Genomic DNA, 15,794 nt, shown 5'->3' with positions numbered 1-15,794 from the left:
CACATTTCACGTGACAAAAGAGGATAAAGTTTTGTTGGAATTGTGAGTCTCAATAATAAGGTCCAAGTCAAGATTCTCTTGATGTAGAAAAGATTTTCTTTAGTTTTCTGTGACTAAGGAAATTGTCCTTGATAGCAGGCCATATGAATCATAATGACACTTGGTGATTGAAATAAATTGCAAAATCCAGTGTCAACAATAACCAGTTATGCCCCACAAAGAAAAGAATTAAATTGTGATATATATTATTTAACAACCTACAGCTCATCAGAAGTCAAAAGCACTCTAAAATCTATTGGTGGATATGATGTGCAGAAAAGGGCATTTATGTGCTTCGCTGGTATAAATGTGCACTGTTATGGCTTTTTTCGAATCCAATTTATTAAAATTAAATTGTGTTCCTTTTAGGAACTTTCGAAAATAAATGAAATAAAAGTATCAAAACTTAAAATATGTGCTTTCATGTTTTTTGTGGAATTATTTTCTCAAATATTGGCAACAACAAATGTGATAATGACTGAATAAATTGTAGTATATCCATATCATGGGAAACTGCACAGCTACTATAAAGAATGAGTAAAAAATATTCTAGATAATTAGAAGTATCCCCAGAAGAAACTTGGGGGGAAGAACACAACGTTTTGGGGGGAATGTTATAATAAAAATCTGTATTATGGAAAAATGAAGTGTCCCCTACGTTGCTATATATGTGTACATCAGTGTTTTAAGCATATTCAATAATATTTTTTCAAGCATTTTTTTTTTTTTTTTTTTTGCGGTACGCGGGCCTCTCACTGTTGTGGCCTCTCCTGCTGTGGAACACAGGCTCCGGACGCACAGGCTCAGCGGCCATGGCTCACGGGCCCAGCCACTCCACAGCATGTGGGATCCTCCCGGACCGGGGCACGAACCCGCGTCCCCTGCATCGGCAGGCGGACTCCCAACCACTGCGCCACCAGGGAAGCCCTCAAGCATTATTGAGATATAATTGACATATAACATTGTGTGTATTTAATGTGTACAATATGATAATTTGATACACATATATATTGCAAAATGTTTACCTCAATAAGGTAAGTCAACAAATCACGCACCTCACATATTTACAATTTTGTTGTTATGGTGAGAACATTAAAGATTTATATTTTGTGTGTTTTTTTAACTTTTTTTCAATTAAAGTATAGTTGATTTTCAACATTGTGTTAGTTTCAGGAGTATAGCAAAGTGATTCGGTTTTATACATATTTTTTTCAGGTTATTTTCCATTATAGGTTATTATAAAAGCAGAAGATGCAGTGAGTTGGTAGGAGGGACAGAATCACATTAAAATCAAATCTCATAACGGCTGAGTGGGTGACTCACAAACTGGAGAAAAATTATACCACAGAAGTCCACCCACTGGAGTGAAGGTTCTGAGCCCCACGTCAGGCTTCCCAACCTGTGGGTCCAGCAATAGGAGGAGGAATTCCCAGAGAATCAGATTTTGAAGGCTAGTGGGATTTGATTGCAGGACTTTGACAGGACTGGAGGAAACAGAGACTCCACTCTTGGATGGCACACACAAAGTAGTGTGTGCACCAGGACCCAAGGGGAAGGAGCAGTGACCCCATAGGAGACTGAACCAGACTTACCTGCTAGTGTTGGAGGGTCTCCTGCAGAGGTGGGGGGTGGCTGTGGCTCACCACAGGGACAAGGACACTGGCAGCAGTTCTGGGAAGTACTCCTTGGTGTGAGCCCTCTTGGAGTCTGCCATTAGCCCCACCGAGGAGCCTGTGGGCTCCAGTGCTGGGTTGCCTCAGGCCAAACAACCAAGAGGGAGGGAACTCAGCCCCTCCCATCAGCAGAAAAGTGGATTAAAGTTTTACTGAGCTCTGTCTACCAGAGCGACACCCAGCTCTACCCACCACCAGTCCCTCCCATCAAGAAGCTTGCACAAACCTCTTAGATAGCCTCATCCACCAGAGAGCAGACAGTAGAAACAAGAACTGCAATCCTGCAGCCTGTGGAATGAAAACCATATTCACAGAAAGATAAACAAAATGAAAAGGCAGAGGACTATGTACCAGATGAAGGAACAAGATAAAAGCCCAGAAAAACTAAATGAAGTGGAGATAAGCAACCTTCCAGAAAAAGAATTCAGAATAATGATAGTGAAGATGATCCAGGACCTCAGAAAAGAGATGGAGGCAAAGATCAAGAAGATGCAAGAAATGTTTAACAAAGATCTAAAAGAATTAAAGAACAAACACCTAGAAGGATTAAAGAACAAACAAACAGAGATGAACAATACAATAACTGAAATGAAAAATACACTAGAAGGAATCAATGGCAGAATAACTGAGGCAGAAGAAAGGATAAGTGACCTGGAAGACTGAATCATAGAATTCACAGCCACAGAACAGAAAAAAGAAGAAAGAATGAAAAGAAATGAAGACAGCTTAAGAGACCTCTGGGACAACATTAAACACAACAACATTCACATTATACGGATCCCAGAAGGAGAAGAGAGAGAGAAAGGACCAGAGAAAATATTTGAAGAGATTATAGTTGAAAACTTCCTAACATGGGAAAGGAAATAGTCACTCAAGTCCAGAAAATGCAGAGAGACCCAGGTAGAATAAACCCAAGGAGAAACACACTGAGACACACAGTAATCAAACTGACAAAACTTAAAGAGAAAGAGAAATTCTTAAAATCAACATGGGAAAAGCAACAAATAACATACAAGGGAACTCCCATAAAGTTAACAGCTCATTTCTCAGCAGAAACTCTACAAGCCAGAAGGGAGTGGCACGATATATTTAAAGTGATGAAAGGGAAGAACCTACAACCAAGATTACTGTACCCGGCAAGGATCTCATTCAGATTTGACAAAGAAATCAAAAGCTTTACAGACAAGCAAAAGCTAAAGCCACCAAACCAGCTCTACAACAAATGCTAAAGGAATTTCTATAGGCGGGAAACACAAGAGAAGAAAAGGACCTACAAAAACAAACCCAAAACAATTAAGAAAATGGTAATAGAAACATGCATATTGATAATTACCTTAAATATGAATGGATTAAATGCTCCAACCAAAAGACATAGGCTAGCTGAATGGATATAAAAACAAGACTATATGCTGTCTACAAGACAGCAACTTCAGACCTAGGAACAAATACAGACTGAAAGTGAGAAGATGGAAAAAATATTTCATGTAGATGGAAATCAAAAGAAAGCTGGATTAGAAATACTCATTTCAGATAAAATAGACTTTAAAATGAAGAATGTTACAAGAGAAAAGGAAGGACACTACATAATGAAAAAGGATCAATCCAAGAAGAAGATATAACAATTATAAATATATATGCACCCAACATAGGAGTACCTCAATACATAAAGCAAATGCTAACAGCTATAAAAGAGGAAATCGACAGTAACACAATAATAGGGGGGGACATTAACACCTCACTTTCACCAATGGACAGATAATCCAGACAGAAAATAAATAAGGAAACACAAGCTTTAAATGACACAGTAGAACAGATGATTAAATTGGTATTTTTTAACATTTTTATTGGAGTATAATTACTTTACAATGGTGTGTGTGTGTTAGTTTCTGCTGTATAACAAAATGAATCAGCTATACATATACATATATCCCCATATCTCCTCCCTCTTGCATCTCCCTCCTACCCTCCCTATCCCACCCCTCTAGGTGGTCACAAGCCCCGAGCTGATCTCCCTGTGCTATGCGGCTGCTTCCCACTAGCTATCTATTTTTCACTTGGTAGTGAATATATGTCCATGCCACTTCTCACTTCATCCCAGCTTACCCTTCCCCCTCCCCGTGTCCTCAAGTCCATTCTCTATGTCTGTGTCTTTATCCTGTTCTGCTCCTTGGTTCTTCAGAACCTTTATTTTCGTTTTTAGATTCTATATATATATGTGTGTGTGTTAGCATATGGTATTTGTTTTTCTCTTTCTGACTTACTTCATTCTGTATCACAGTCTCTAGGTCCATCCACCTCCCTACAAATAACTCAATTTCATTTCTTTTTATGGTTGAGTAATATTCCATTGTACATATGTGCCACATCTTTATCCATTCATCTGCTGATGGACACTTAGGTTGCTTCCATGTCCTGGCTATTGTAAATAGAGCTGCAATGGACATTGTGGTACATGACTCTTTTTGAATTATGGTTTTCTCAGGGTATATGCCCAGTAGTGGGATTGCTGGGTCATATGTTAGTGCTATTTTTAGTTTTTTGAGGAACCTCCATACTGTTCTCCATAGTGGCTGTATCAATTTACATTCCCACCAACAGTGCAAGAGGGTTCCTTTTTCTCCACACCCTCTCCAGCATTTATTGTTTGTAGATTTTTTGAGGATGGCCAATCTGACTGGTGTGAGATGATATCTCATTGCAGTTTTGATTTGCATTTCTCTAATGATTAATGATGTTGAGCATTGTTCTATGTGCTTGTTGACAATCTGTATATCTTCTTTGGAGAAATGTCTATTTAGGTCTTCTGCCCATTTTTGGATTGGGTTGTTTGTTTTTTTGATATTGAGCTGCATGAGCTGTTTGTATATTTTGGAGATTAATCCTTTGTCAGATGCTTCATTAGCAAATATTTTCTTCCATTCTAAGGGTTTGTCTTTTTGTCTTGTTTATCGTCTCTTTTGCTGTGCAAAATCTTTTAAGTTTCATTAGGTCCCATTTGCTTATTTTTGTTTTTATTTCCATTTCTCTTGGAGATGGGTCAAGAAGGATCTTGCTGTGATTTATGTCATAGAGTGTTCTGCCTACATTTTCCTCTAAGAGTTTTATAGTGTCTGGCCTTATCTTTAGGGCTTTAATCCATTTTGACTTTATTTTTGTGTATGGTGTTAAGGAGTGGTCTAATTTCATTCTTTTACATGTAGCTGTCCAGTTTTCCTAGCACCACTTATTGAAGAGGCTGTCTTTTCTCCATTGTATATTCCTGCCTCCTTTGTCAAAGATAAGGTGACCATATGTGTGTGGGCTTATCTCTGGGCTTTCTATCCTATTCCATTGATCTATATTCCTGTTTTGTGCCAGTACCATACTCTCTTGATTACAGTAGCTTTGTAGTATAGTCTTAAGTCAGGGAGCCTGATTGCTCCAGCTTCATTTTTCTTTCTCAAGATTGCTTTGGCTATTCAGGGACTTTTGTGTTTCCATACAAATTGTGAAATTTTTTGTTCTAGTTCTGTGAAAAATGCCATTGGTAATTTGATAGGGATTGCAATGAATCTGTAGATTGCTTTGGGTGGTATAGTCATTTTCACAATTTGATTCTTCCAATCCAAGAACATGGTATATCTCTCCATGTGTTTGTATCATTTTTAATTTCTTTCATCAGTGTCATAGTCTTCTGCATACAGGTCTTTTATCTCCTTAGGTAAGTTTATTCCCAGGTATTTTATTCTTTTTGTTGCAATGGTAAATGGGAGTGTTTCCTTAATTTCTCTTTCAGATTTTTCATCATTAGTGTGTAGAAATGCAAGAGATTTCTGAGCATTAATTTTGTATCCTGCTACTTTACCAAATTCATTGATTAGCTGTAGTAGTTTTCTGGTATTATCTTCAGGATTCTCTATGTATATTATCATGTCATCAGCAAACAATGACAGCTTTAGTTCTTCTTTTCCGATTTGGATCCGTTTTATTTCTTTTTCTTCTCTGATTGCTGTGGCTAAAATTTCCAAAACTATTTTGAATAATAGTGGTGAGAGTGGGCAAATCTTGTCTTTTTCCTGATCTTAGTGGAAATGGTTTCCGGTTTTCACCATTGAGAACAATGTTGGCTGTGTGTTTGTCATCTATGGCGTTTATTATGTTGAGGTAAGTTCCCTCTATGCCTACTTTCTGGAGGGTTTTTAATCATAAATGGGTGTTGAATTTTGTCAAAAGATTTTTCTGCATCTATTGAGATGATCATATGTTTTTTCTCCTTCAGTTTGTTAATATGGTTTATCACATTGATTGATTTGCATATATTGAAGAATCCTTGCATTCCTGGGATAAACCCCACTTGATCATGGTGTATGATCCTTTTAATGTGCTCTTGGATTCTAGTTGCTAGTGTTTTGTTGAGGATTCTTGAATCTATGTTCTTCAGTGATACTGGCCTGCAGTTTTCTTTTCTTGTGACATCTTTGTCTGGTTTTGGTATCAGGGTGATGGTGGCCTCATGGATGAGTTTGGGAGTGTTTCTCTCTCTGCTATATTTTGGAAGAGTTTGAGAAGGATAGGTGTTATCTCTTCTGTAAATATTTGATAGAATTCACCTGTGAAGCCATCTGGTCCTGGGCTTTTGTTTGTTGGAAGATTGTTTTTTAATTAATTAATTAATTATTTTTTGGCTGCATTTGGTCTTTGTTGCTGCGTGGGTTTTCTCTGGTTGCGGCGAGTGGGGGCCACTCTTCACTGCAGTGCACAGGCCTCTCACTGCAGTGGCCTCTCCTGCTGTGGAGCACGAACTCTAGGCACTTAGGCCTCAGCAGTTGTGGCACATGGGCTCAGCAGCCAGGGCTCACGGGCTCTAGAACACAGGCTCAGCAGCTGTGGCACATGGGCTTAGCTGCTCCGTGACATGTGGGATCTTCCTGGACCATGGCTCGAACCCGTGTCCCCTACATTGGCAGGCAGATTCTTAACCACTGTGCCATCAGGGAAGTCCCTTTTGGAAGATTTTTAATCAGAGTTTCAATTTCAGTGCTTGTGACTGGTCTGTTTATGTTTTCTATTCCTTCCTGGTTCAGTCTCAGGACATTGCGCTTTTCTAAGAATTTGTCCATTTCTACCAGGTTTTCCATTTTATTGGCATACAGTTGCTTGCAGTAATCTCTCATGATCCTTTGTATTTCTTCAGTGTCAGTTGTTACTTCTCCTTTTTCATTTCTAATTCTATTGATTTGAGTCTTCTCACTTTTTTTCTTGATGAGTCTGACTAATGGTTTATCAATTTTGTTTATCTTCTCAAAGAACCAGCTTTTAGTTTTACTGATCTTTCCTATCGTTTCCTTCATTTCTTTTTCATTTATTTCTGATCTGATCTTTATGATTTCTTTCCTTCTGCTAACTTGGGGGTTTTTCTGTTCTTCTTTCTCTAATTGCTTTAGGTGTAAGGTTAGGTTGTTTATTTGAGCTGTTTCTTGTTTCTTAAGGTAGGATTGTACTGCTATAAACTTACCTCTTAGAACTGCTTTTTCTACATCCCATAGGTTTTGGGTCATCGTGTTTTCATTGTCATTTGTTTCTAGGTATTTTTTGATTTCCTTTTTGATTTCTTCAGTGATCTCTTGGTTATTTAGTAGTGTATTGTTCAGCCTCCATGTGTTTGTGGGGTTTTTTACAGATTTTTTCCTGTAATTGATATCTAGTCTCACAGTGTTGTGGTCTGAAAAGATACTTGATACAATTTCACTTTTCTTAAATTTATCATGGCTTGATTTGTGACCCAAGATATGATCTATCCTGGAGAATGTTCCTTGAGCACTTGAGAAGAAAGTGTATTCTGTTGCTTTTCGATGGAATGTCCTATAAATATCAATTAAGTCCATCTTTTTTAATGTATCATTTAGAGCTTGTGTTTCCTTATTTATTTTCATTTTAGTTGATCTGTCCATTGGTGAAAGTGGGGTGTTAAAGTTTCCTACTATGATTGTGTTACTGTCGATTTCCCCTTTTATGGCTGTTAGCATTTGCCTTATGTATTGAGGTGCTCCTTTGTTGGGTGCATAAATATTTACAATTGTTATATCTTCTTCTTGGTTGATACCTTGATCATTATGTAGTGTCCTTCTTTGTCTCTTGTAATAGTCTTTATTTTAAAGTCTATTTTGTCTGTTATGAGAATTGCTACTCCAGCTTTCTTTTGATTTCCACTTGCATGGAATATCTTTTTCCATCACCTCAATTTCAGACTGTATGTGTCTCTAGGTCTGAAGTGGGTCTCTTGTAGACAGCATATATATGGGTCTTGTGTTTGTATCCACTCAGTGAGATTGTGTCTTTTGGTTGGAGCATTTAATCTATTTACATTTAAGGTAATTATCAATATGTATGTTCCTATTACCATTTTCTTAATTGTTTTGGATTTGTTATTGTAAATCTTTTCCTTCTCTTGTGTTTCCTGCCTAGAGAAATTCCATTAGCATTTGTTGTAGAGCTGGTTTGGTGGTGCTGAGTTCTCTTAGCTTTTGCTTGTCTGTAAAGATTTTAATTTCTCCATTGAATCTGAATGAGATCCTTGCTGGGTAGAGTAATGATGGTTGTAGGTTTTTCCGTTTCATCACTTTAAATATGTCCTGCCACTCCCTTCTGGCTTGCAGAGTTTCTGCTGAAAGATAAGCTTTTAACCTTATGGGGATTCCCTTGTATGTTAGTTGTTGCTTTTCCCTTGCTGCTTTTAATATTTTTTCTTTGTATTTAATTTTGGTAGTTTGATTAATATGTGTCTTGGCGTGTTTATCCTTATATTTATCCTGTATGGGGCTCTCTGCCATTCCTGGACTTGATTAATGATTTCCTCAACCACATTAGGAAATTTTGAACTATAATCATTTCAAATATTTTCTCAGTCCCTTTTCTTTTCTCGTCTTATTCTGAGACCACTATAATTTGAATGTTAGTGCATTCAATGTTGTCACAGAGGTCTCTGTGATTGTCCTCAATTTTTTTCCTTCTTTTTTCTTTATTCTGCTCTGTGGTAGTTATTTCCATTATTTTATCTTCCAGGTCACTTCTCTGTTTTCTGCCTCAGTTATTCTGGTATTGATTCTTTCTAGAGAATTTTAAATTTCATTTATTGTGTTGTTCATCATTGGTTGTTTGCTCTTTAGTTCTTCTAGGTCTTCATTAAACATTTGTTGTATTTTTTCCATTCTGTTTCCAAGATTTTGGATCATCTTTACTATCATCACTCTAAATTCTTTTTCAGGTAGACTGTCTATTTCCTCATTTGTTTGGTCTGGTGAGTTTTTGCCTTGCTCCTTCATCTGCTGTGTATTTCTCTGTCTTCTCATTTTGCTTAACTTACTGTGTTTGGGGTCTCCTTTTCGCAGACTGCAGTTTCGTAGTTCCCATTGCTTTTGCTGTCTTCCCCCAGTGGGTAAGTTTGGTTCAGTGGGTTGTGTAGGCTTCCTGGTGGAGGGGACTGATGCCTGTGTTCTGGTGGATGAGGTTGGATCTTTTCTTTCTGGTGGGCAGGACCATGTCCAGTGGTGTGTTTTTGGTTGTGTTTGAACTTATTATGATTTTAGGCAGCATCTCTTCTAATGGATGTTTTTCGTTCCTGTCCTGCTAGTCCCAAACATAATGAACCCAAAGAGATCCACACCAAGACATATCATAATTAAAATGGCAAAAGTTAAAGGAAGAATTTTAAAGGTAGCCAGAGAAACAGAACTAGTCACATGCAAGGAAAAACTGATGAGGCTATCAGCTGATTTTTCAGAAAGAACCAGGCCAGATGGAGATGTATGATGTATTTAAAGTGCTGAAAGGAAAAACTCTACAATAAAGACTACTCTATTCAGCAAGGTTATCACTGAGACTTGAAGGAAAGATAAAGTATTTCCCACAAAAGCAAAATTAAAGGAGTTCATCACCACTAACTAGGCCTTATCAGAAATGTTAAGTATCTTCTTTAAGTGGAAAAGAAAAGACAATAAATAGATATGTGAAAATGTACAAAAGAAAAAAATTTCACTGGTAAAGGAAAATATATAATAAAGTCAGTGGATCAGGCACTTAAAATGCTAGTGCAAAGGTTCAAAGACAAAAGTGTAAAAGAAACTATAACTACTTTAAGTTAAAAGATGTAAAATATAACATCTATTACATAAAAAGCATGGGATAAGGGAGTAAAAATGTACTGTTTTTAGAATATCTTTGAACTCAAGTGACTATCTGCTAAGGTAAACTAATATATGTAACTATAACTATATATATATAGGTATATATAACTGTACATGTATGTGTGTGTGCATATATATATATATATAGAGAGAGAGAGAGAGAGAGAGAGATTTATATGTATGAACCTCACAGTAACCACAAACCAAAGACCTACAATAGAGACACAAAAAATAAAGAGAAACAATCAAACTATAACACTAAAAAAAAAAAAAAATTACCAAACCACAAGGGAAAACACTAAAAGAAGAGGAAAATTACCAAAAAAATCACAAAACTTTTTTTTAATAGCCATAAGTTCATATCTATCAACAATCACTTTCAATATAAATGGACTAAGGAATTCCTTGTTTGTCCAATGGTTAGGACTCCATGCTCTCACTGCTGAGGACCAGAGTTCAATCCCTGGTCAAGGAGCTAAGATCTCACAAGCCACATGGTATGGCCTAAAAAAAAACCAAATATAAATGGACTAAATGTTCCAATAAAAAATATGGTGGATGAATGTATAAACAAACAAGACCCATCTATATGCTGCTACAAGACTTACGTCAGATCTTAAACATGCACAGACAAAGTGAAAGATGCCAAAAGATATTCCAATTAAATGGAAGTTAAAAGAAAGCTGGAATAGTCATATCAGACAAAATAGATACTAAAACTATGAATGTAGCAAAAGAAAAAGAGGGCAGTAAATAATGATAAAAGGGTCAATCCAAGAAGTGGATATAAACTTTGTAAAAATGTATTCACTAATCATAGGAGCATTAAATATAGAAAGAAAATATTAACAGGTGTAAAGGCAAAAATTGACAGTAATACAATGATAGCAGTGGACTTTAACACCACATTTGTATCAATGGACTGATCATCCAGACAAAATATCAATAAGGAAACAAAGGCCTTAAAAGACAAAATAGACCAGATTTCTTTAGAAATATATACAGACCATTCCATCCAAAAACTGCAGAATACACAATCTTTTCAAGTGCAGAAGGACCATTCCCCAGGATAGATCACATTTTAGGTCACAAAACAAGTCTCAATAAATTTAATAAAATTGAAATCATATTAAGCATCTTTTCTGACCACAACAGTATGAAACTAGAAATCAATTACAAAAAGAAATCTGGAAAAAACATAAACACATGGATCCTAAACAACATGTTATTAAACAACCAATAGGTCAATGAAGAAATCAAAGAGGATATCCAAAAATACCTTGCGACAAATAAAAATGAAACACGACTTTCTAAAATCTGTGGGATGCAGCAAAAGCAGTTTTAGGAGGGAAGTTCATAGCAATACAGGCCTATCTTAGGAAACAAGAAAAGTCTCAAATAAACAATCCAATTTTCCACCTAAACAAACTAGGTAAAGGAAAACAAGCAAAATCCAAAGTTAGTAGAAAGAAGGAAATAATGAAGATCAGAGCAGAAATAAAAGGGGATATATGTATACATATAGCTGATTCAATTCAATTTCTTTGTACAGAAGAAGCTAAGACAATATTGAAAAGCAACTATACTCCAATTAAAAAAAGAAAAGAAATAGAGACCAAAATATAGGAAGATCAATGAAACTAAGAACTAGTTCTTTGAAAAGATAAACAAAATTGATTAGACTTTATACAGACTCATCAGGAAAAGAGAGTGGCAAAATAAATAAAAGAGAAGTTACAAACTTACCATAGAAATACTTACAATCATAAAAGCCTACTACAAACAATTATATGCCAACAAATTACACAAACTAGAAGAAAAGGGTAACTTTTTAGAAACATGCCATCTTCCAAGACCGAAACAGGAAAGAAATGAAAACATGAATAGACCAATTATTAGTAATGAAATTAAATCAGTGATCCAAAAACTCCCAGAAACAAATGTCCAGGACCAAACAGCTTCACAAGGGTATTCTACCAAGCATTTAAAGAAAAGCTAATACCAGTCCTTCTCAAACCATTTCAAAAAATTAAAGAGGAAGGAATGCTTACAAACTCATTCTACAGGGTCAACATCACCCTGATACCAAAAACAGACAGAAACACCACAAAAAAAGATATCACAGGCCAATATCCCTGATGAACACAAATGCAAAAATCCTCAACAAATATTATCAAACAAAACAAAAACATATTATAAGATAATACAGAATGATCGAGCGGGATTAATTCCAGGGATGCAAGGATGGTTCAATATCTACAAATCAATCAATGTGGTATACCACATTAACAAAACAAAGGTTAAAAATCATCACAATAATCTCAATAGATGCAGAAAAAGCATTTGAGAAAATTCAACATGTATTTATAATAAAAACTTGCCACAAAGTGAATACAGAGGGAGCCTCAACATAATAAAGGCCATATATGACAAACCCATAGCCGACATAATACTCAATAATGAAAAGAGGAAAGCTTTCCCTCTATAATCAGGAATAAGACAAGAATGCCCACTCTCACCACTTTTATTCAAAATAGTATTCTATGTCACAGCCATAGCAATCAGAGGGTAAAAGCAAATAGAAGGAATTCAAATTGAAAAGGAAGAAACAAAACTATCACTATTGGCAGATAACATGATTATATATATATATAAACCCTAAAGACTCTACAGAAAAAAACTATTAGAACTAATAAATGAATTCAGTAAAATTAAAGAATACAAAATTAACATACAGAGAAAGGTTGCATTTCTGTACAATAACAACAATCTATCAGAAAGAGAAATGAAGAAAACCCATTTATATGTTCATTAAAAAAATGAAATACCTAGGAATAAACCTAACCAAGGAGGTGAAAGACATGTCCTCTGAAAGCTAGAAAACTTGGATGAAAAAAGTTGAATACAACACAAATAAATGGAAAGTTATGATCAGGGATTGGAAGAATAAATATTGTTAAAACATCCATACTACCTAAAGCAACCTACAGATTCAATGCAATCCCTATCAAATACCCAATGACATTTTTCACAGAACTAGAAAAAATAATTCTAAAATTTGTATGGAAACAAAAAAGACCCTGAATACCCAAAGCAATCTTGAGAAAGAAGAACCAAGCTGCAGGTATTACACTCCTTAATTTCAAACTAGACTACAAAGAAATAATAATCAAAGCAGTCTGGTAGTGGCTCAGAAACAGACACATACATCAATGGAACAGAGTACAGAGCCCCAGAAATAAACCCACGCTCCTACAGTCAATTAATCTATGACAAAGAAAGCAAGAATATACAATACGGATAAGAGAACCTCTTCAAAAATGGTGTTGGGAAAACTTGAGAGCTACATGCAAAAGAATGAAACTAGATCATTTTCTTATAGTGTATACAAAAATAAACTTAAAATGAATTAATTACATAAATATAAGAACTGCAGTCATAAAACTCCTAGAAGAAAGCATAAATAGTAAGCTGGTTGACATCACTTTTAGCAATATTCTTTTTCCATCTCTCTCCTCAGGCAAGGGGAAAAAAGTAGAATAAACATTTAGGACAACATCAAACTAAAAAGCTTTGTACAGTGAAGGAGATATCAACAAAAAAGTCAGTCTACTGAATAGGAGAAGTTATTTGCAAATTATATATATGATAAAGGGTTAATATAAAAAATATACAAAGAACTCATAAAACTCAACATTAAAAAAACCTGAATTTAAAAATGAGTAGAGGACCTAAATAAACATTTTTCCAAAGAAGACATACAAATGGCCAATAGACACCAAAAAAAGATGCTCCACATCACTAATCATCAGGAAATGCAAGCCAAAAGTACAATGAGATATCACCTTACATCTTTCAGAATGGCTATTATCAAAGAGACAACAAATAAAAAGTGTTGGCGAGGATGTGGAGAAAAGGGAACACTCGTGCATCATTAGTGAGAATGTAAACTGGTGTAGCCAACTATAGAAAACAGTAGAGGTTCCTGAAAATATGAAAAACAGAACTGCCATATAATCTGGCAATCATACTTCCAGGTGTATATTTAAAAGAAATGAAACAGGTTATTGAAGAAATATATGCACTCCTGTGTTTATTGCTTCACTATTCACAATAGCCAACATACTGAAACAACTGAAGAAGTGTTCATTAACAGATGAATGAGGAAGATGTGGTATGTAGGTACAGTGGAATCCACTTCAGCCATGAGGAAAAAGGAAATTCCACTATTTGCAGCAACATGGATGAACCTTGAGGACACGAGTGTAAGTGAAAAAGAGACAGAGAAAGACAAATACTGTATGATATATCATGTATCTTAATTCTAAAAACACCAAAGTCAAAAAAACAGAAAGTGAAATTGTGGTTACCAGGGGTTGAGGAATGGAAGATATGATGTTTAAAGGTACATAATATTTACAACTAGTAAATAAATAAGTTGGAGATATAATACACAGTACAGTGATTATGAACACAGAGCTGTATTATAAACATTACACTGCTGAGAGATTAGATCTTAATTTTTCTACTACTAGAAGAAATGATAATTGTGTGATGTGATGAGGTGTTAATTAACACTACTATGGCAATCACACTGCAAAATAAATATATCGGATCAATACATTGTACACCTAAGGATGTAAGAATAAGAGAGAGAAGAGTAACTTTAAAATTCAAATGGTTCTAAAAGACTTATGACCAGGGACTTCCCTGGTGGCGCAGTGGTTGAGAGTCCGCCTGCGGATGTAGGGGACGCGGGTTCGTGCCCCGGTCCGGGAAGATCCCACATGCCGTGGAGCGGCTGGGTCCGTGAGCCATGGCCGCTGAGCCTGCGTGTCCGGAGCCTGTGCTCCGCAACGGGAGAGGCCACAACAGTGAGAAGCCCGCGTACAGCAAAAAAATAAATAAATAAAAATAAAAAAAATTAAAAAAAAAAAAAAAGACTTATGACCAGATAGAGTATTCCCTGCCTCACAATAGATTTCAACACCCAGACACAACCATTTTCAACTCTTTTACTTGTTTCTTCCGGAAAGATGATAAACCTCTATTCACATTGGCCAAAAACAAAGATAGAAGACAAAAATTACCAATAATGAATGAAACAAGGGACATCAATACTGATCCCATGGACATTAAAAGGGTGATAAGAGAATACTAAGAACTGTACCCTCATAAATTCAACAACTTAGGTGAAATGGACTAATTTCTTGAGAGACATAAACTACCAAAACTCACAAGAAAAATAGAGGATGTAAGAATTCTGCATCTATTAAAGAAATTGAAATTATTAAAATTCACCATAGAATAGAAACAAAATGCCAGGCCCAGATTGCTTCACTGGTGAATCCAACCAAACATATAAGGAAGAAATCATTCTGATTTTACAAAGCTCTTCCAGAAAATTAAGGCAGACTTTCCAATTCATTTCATGAGGCCAGTGCACTCCAATACCAAAGCCTGACAAAGAAAAGTAACACAATTACAACAGAAAACCATCAAGAAGTAATTTATCTATCTATCTATCTATATGCATATATCTGCAAAAATAATGAATACAAGGTTACATAAACAATTACAGCAATATATGGAAAGAATAATACATCACAACCAAGTGAGATTCACTTCAGGAAAGCAAACCTGTTTGAACAATGGAAAAATCAATCATAATTTCACTAGATTAGCATAATAAATAAGAAAACCATATGATCATCTCAATAGGTGCATAAAAATCTTTCAATAGTATTTACCATTTATTCATGATAAAAACTTACAGAAACTAAGAAGAGAATTTTCTTAGCCTAATAAAAACAATTTATATTAAAAAAACAACCCCCCCCCACCACAGCTAGCATCATTCTTAATAATGAAAGACTGAATGCTTTTCCCTAAGGTAAGGAATGAGACAAAAATACCCTCT

The sequence above is a fragment of the Orcinus orca genome, chromosome 3 (assembly GCF_937001465.1).
Source record: "Orcinus orca chromosome 3, mOrcOrc1.1, whole genome shotgun sequence".
Lineage (NCBI taxonomy): Eukaryota > Metazoa > Chordata > Mammalia > Artiodactyla > Delphinidae > Orcinus > Orcinus orca.
This window is presented reverse-complemented; position numbering follows the sequence as displayed.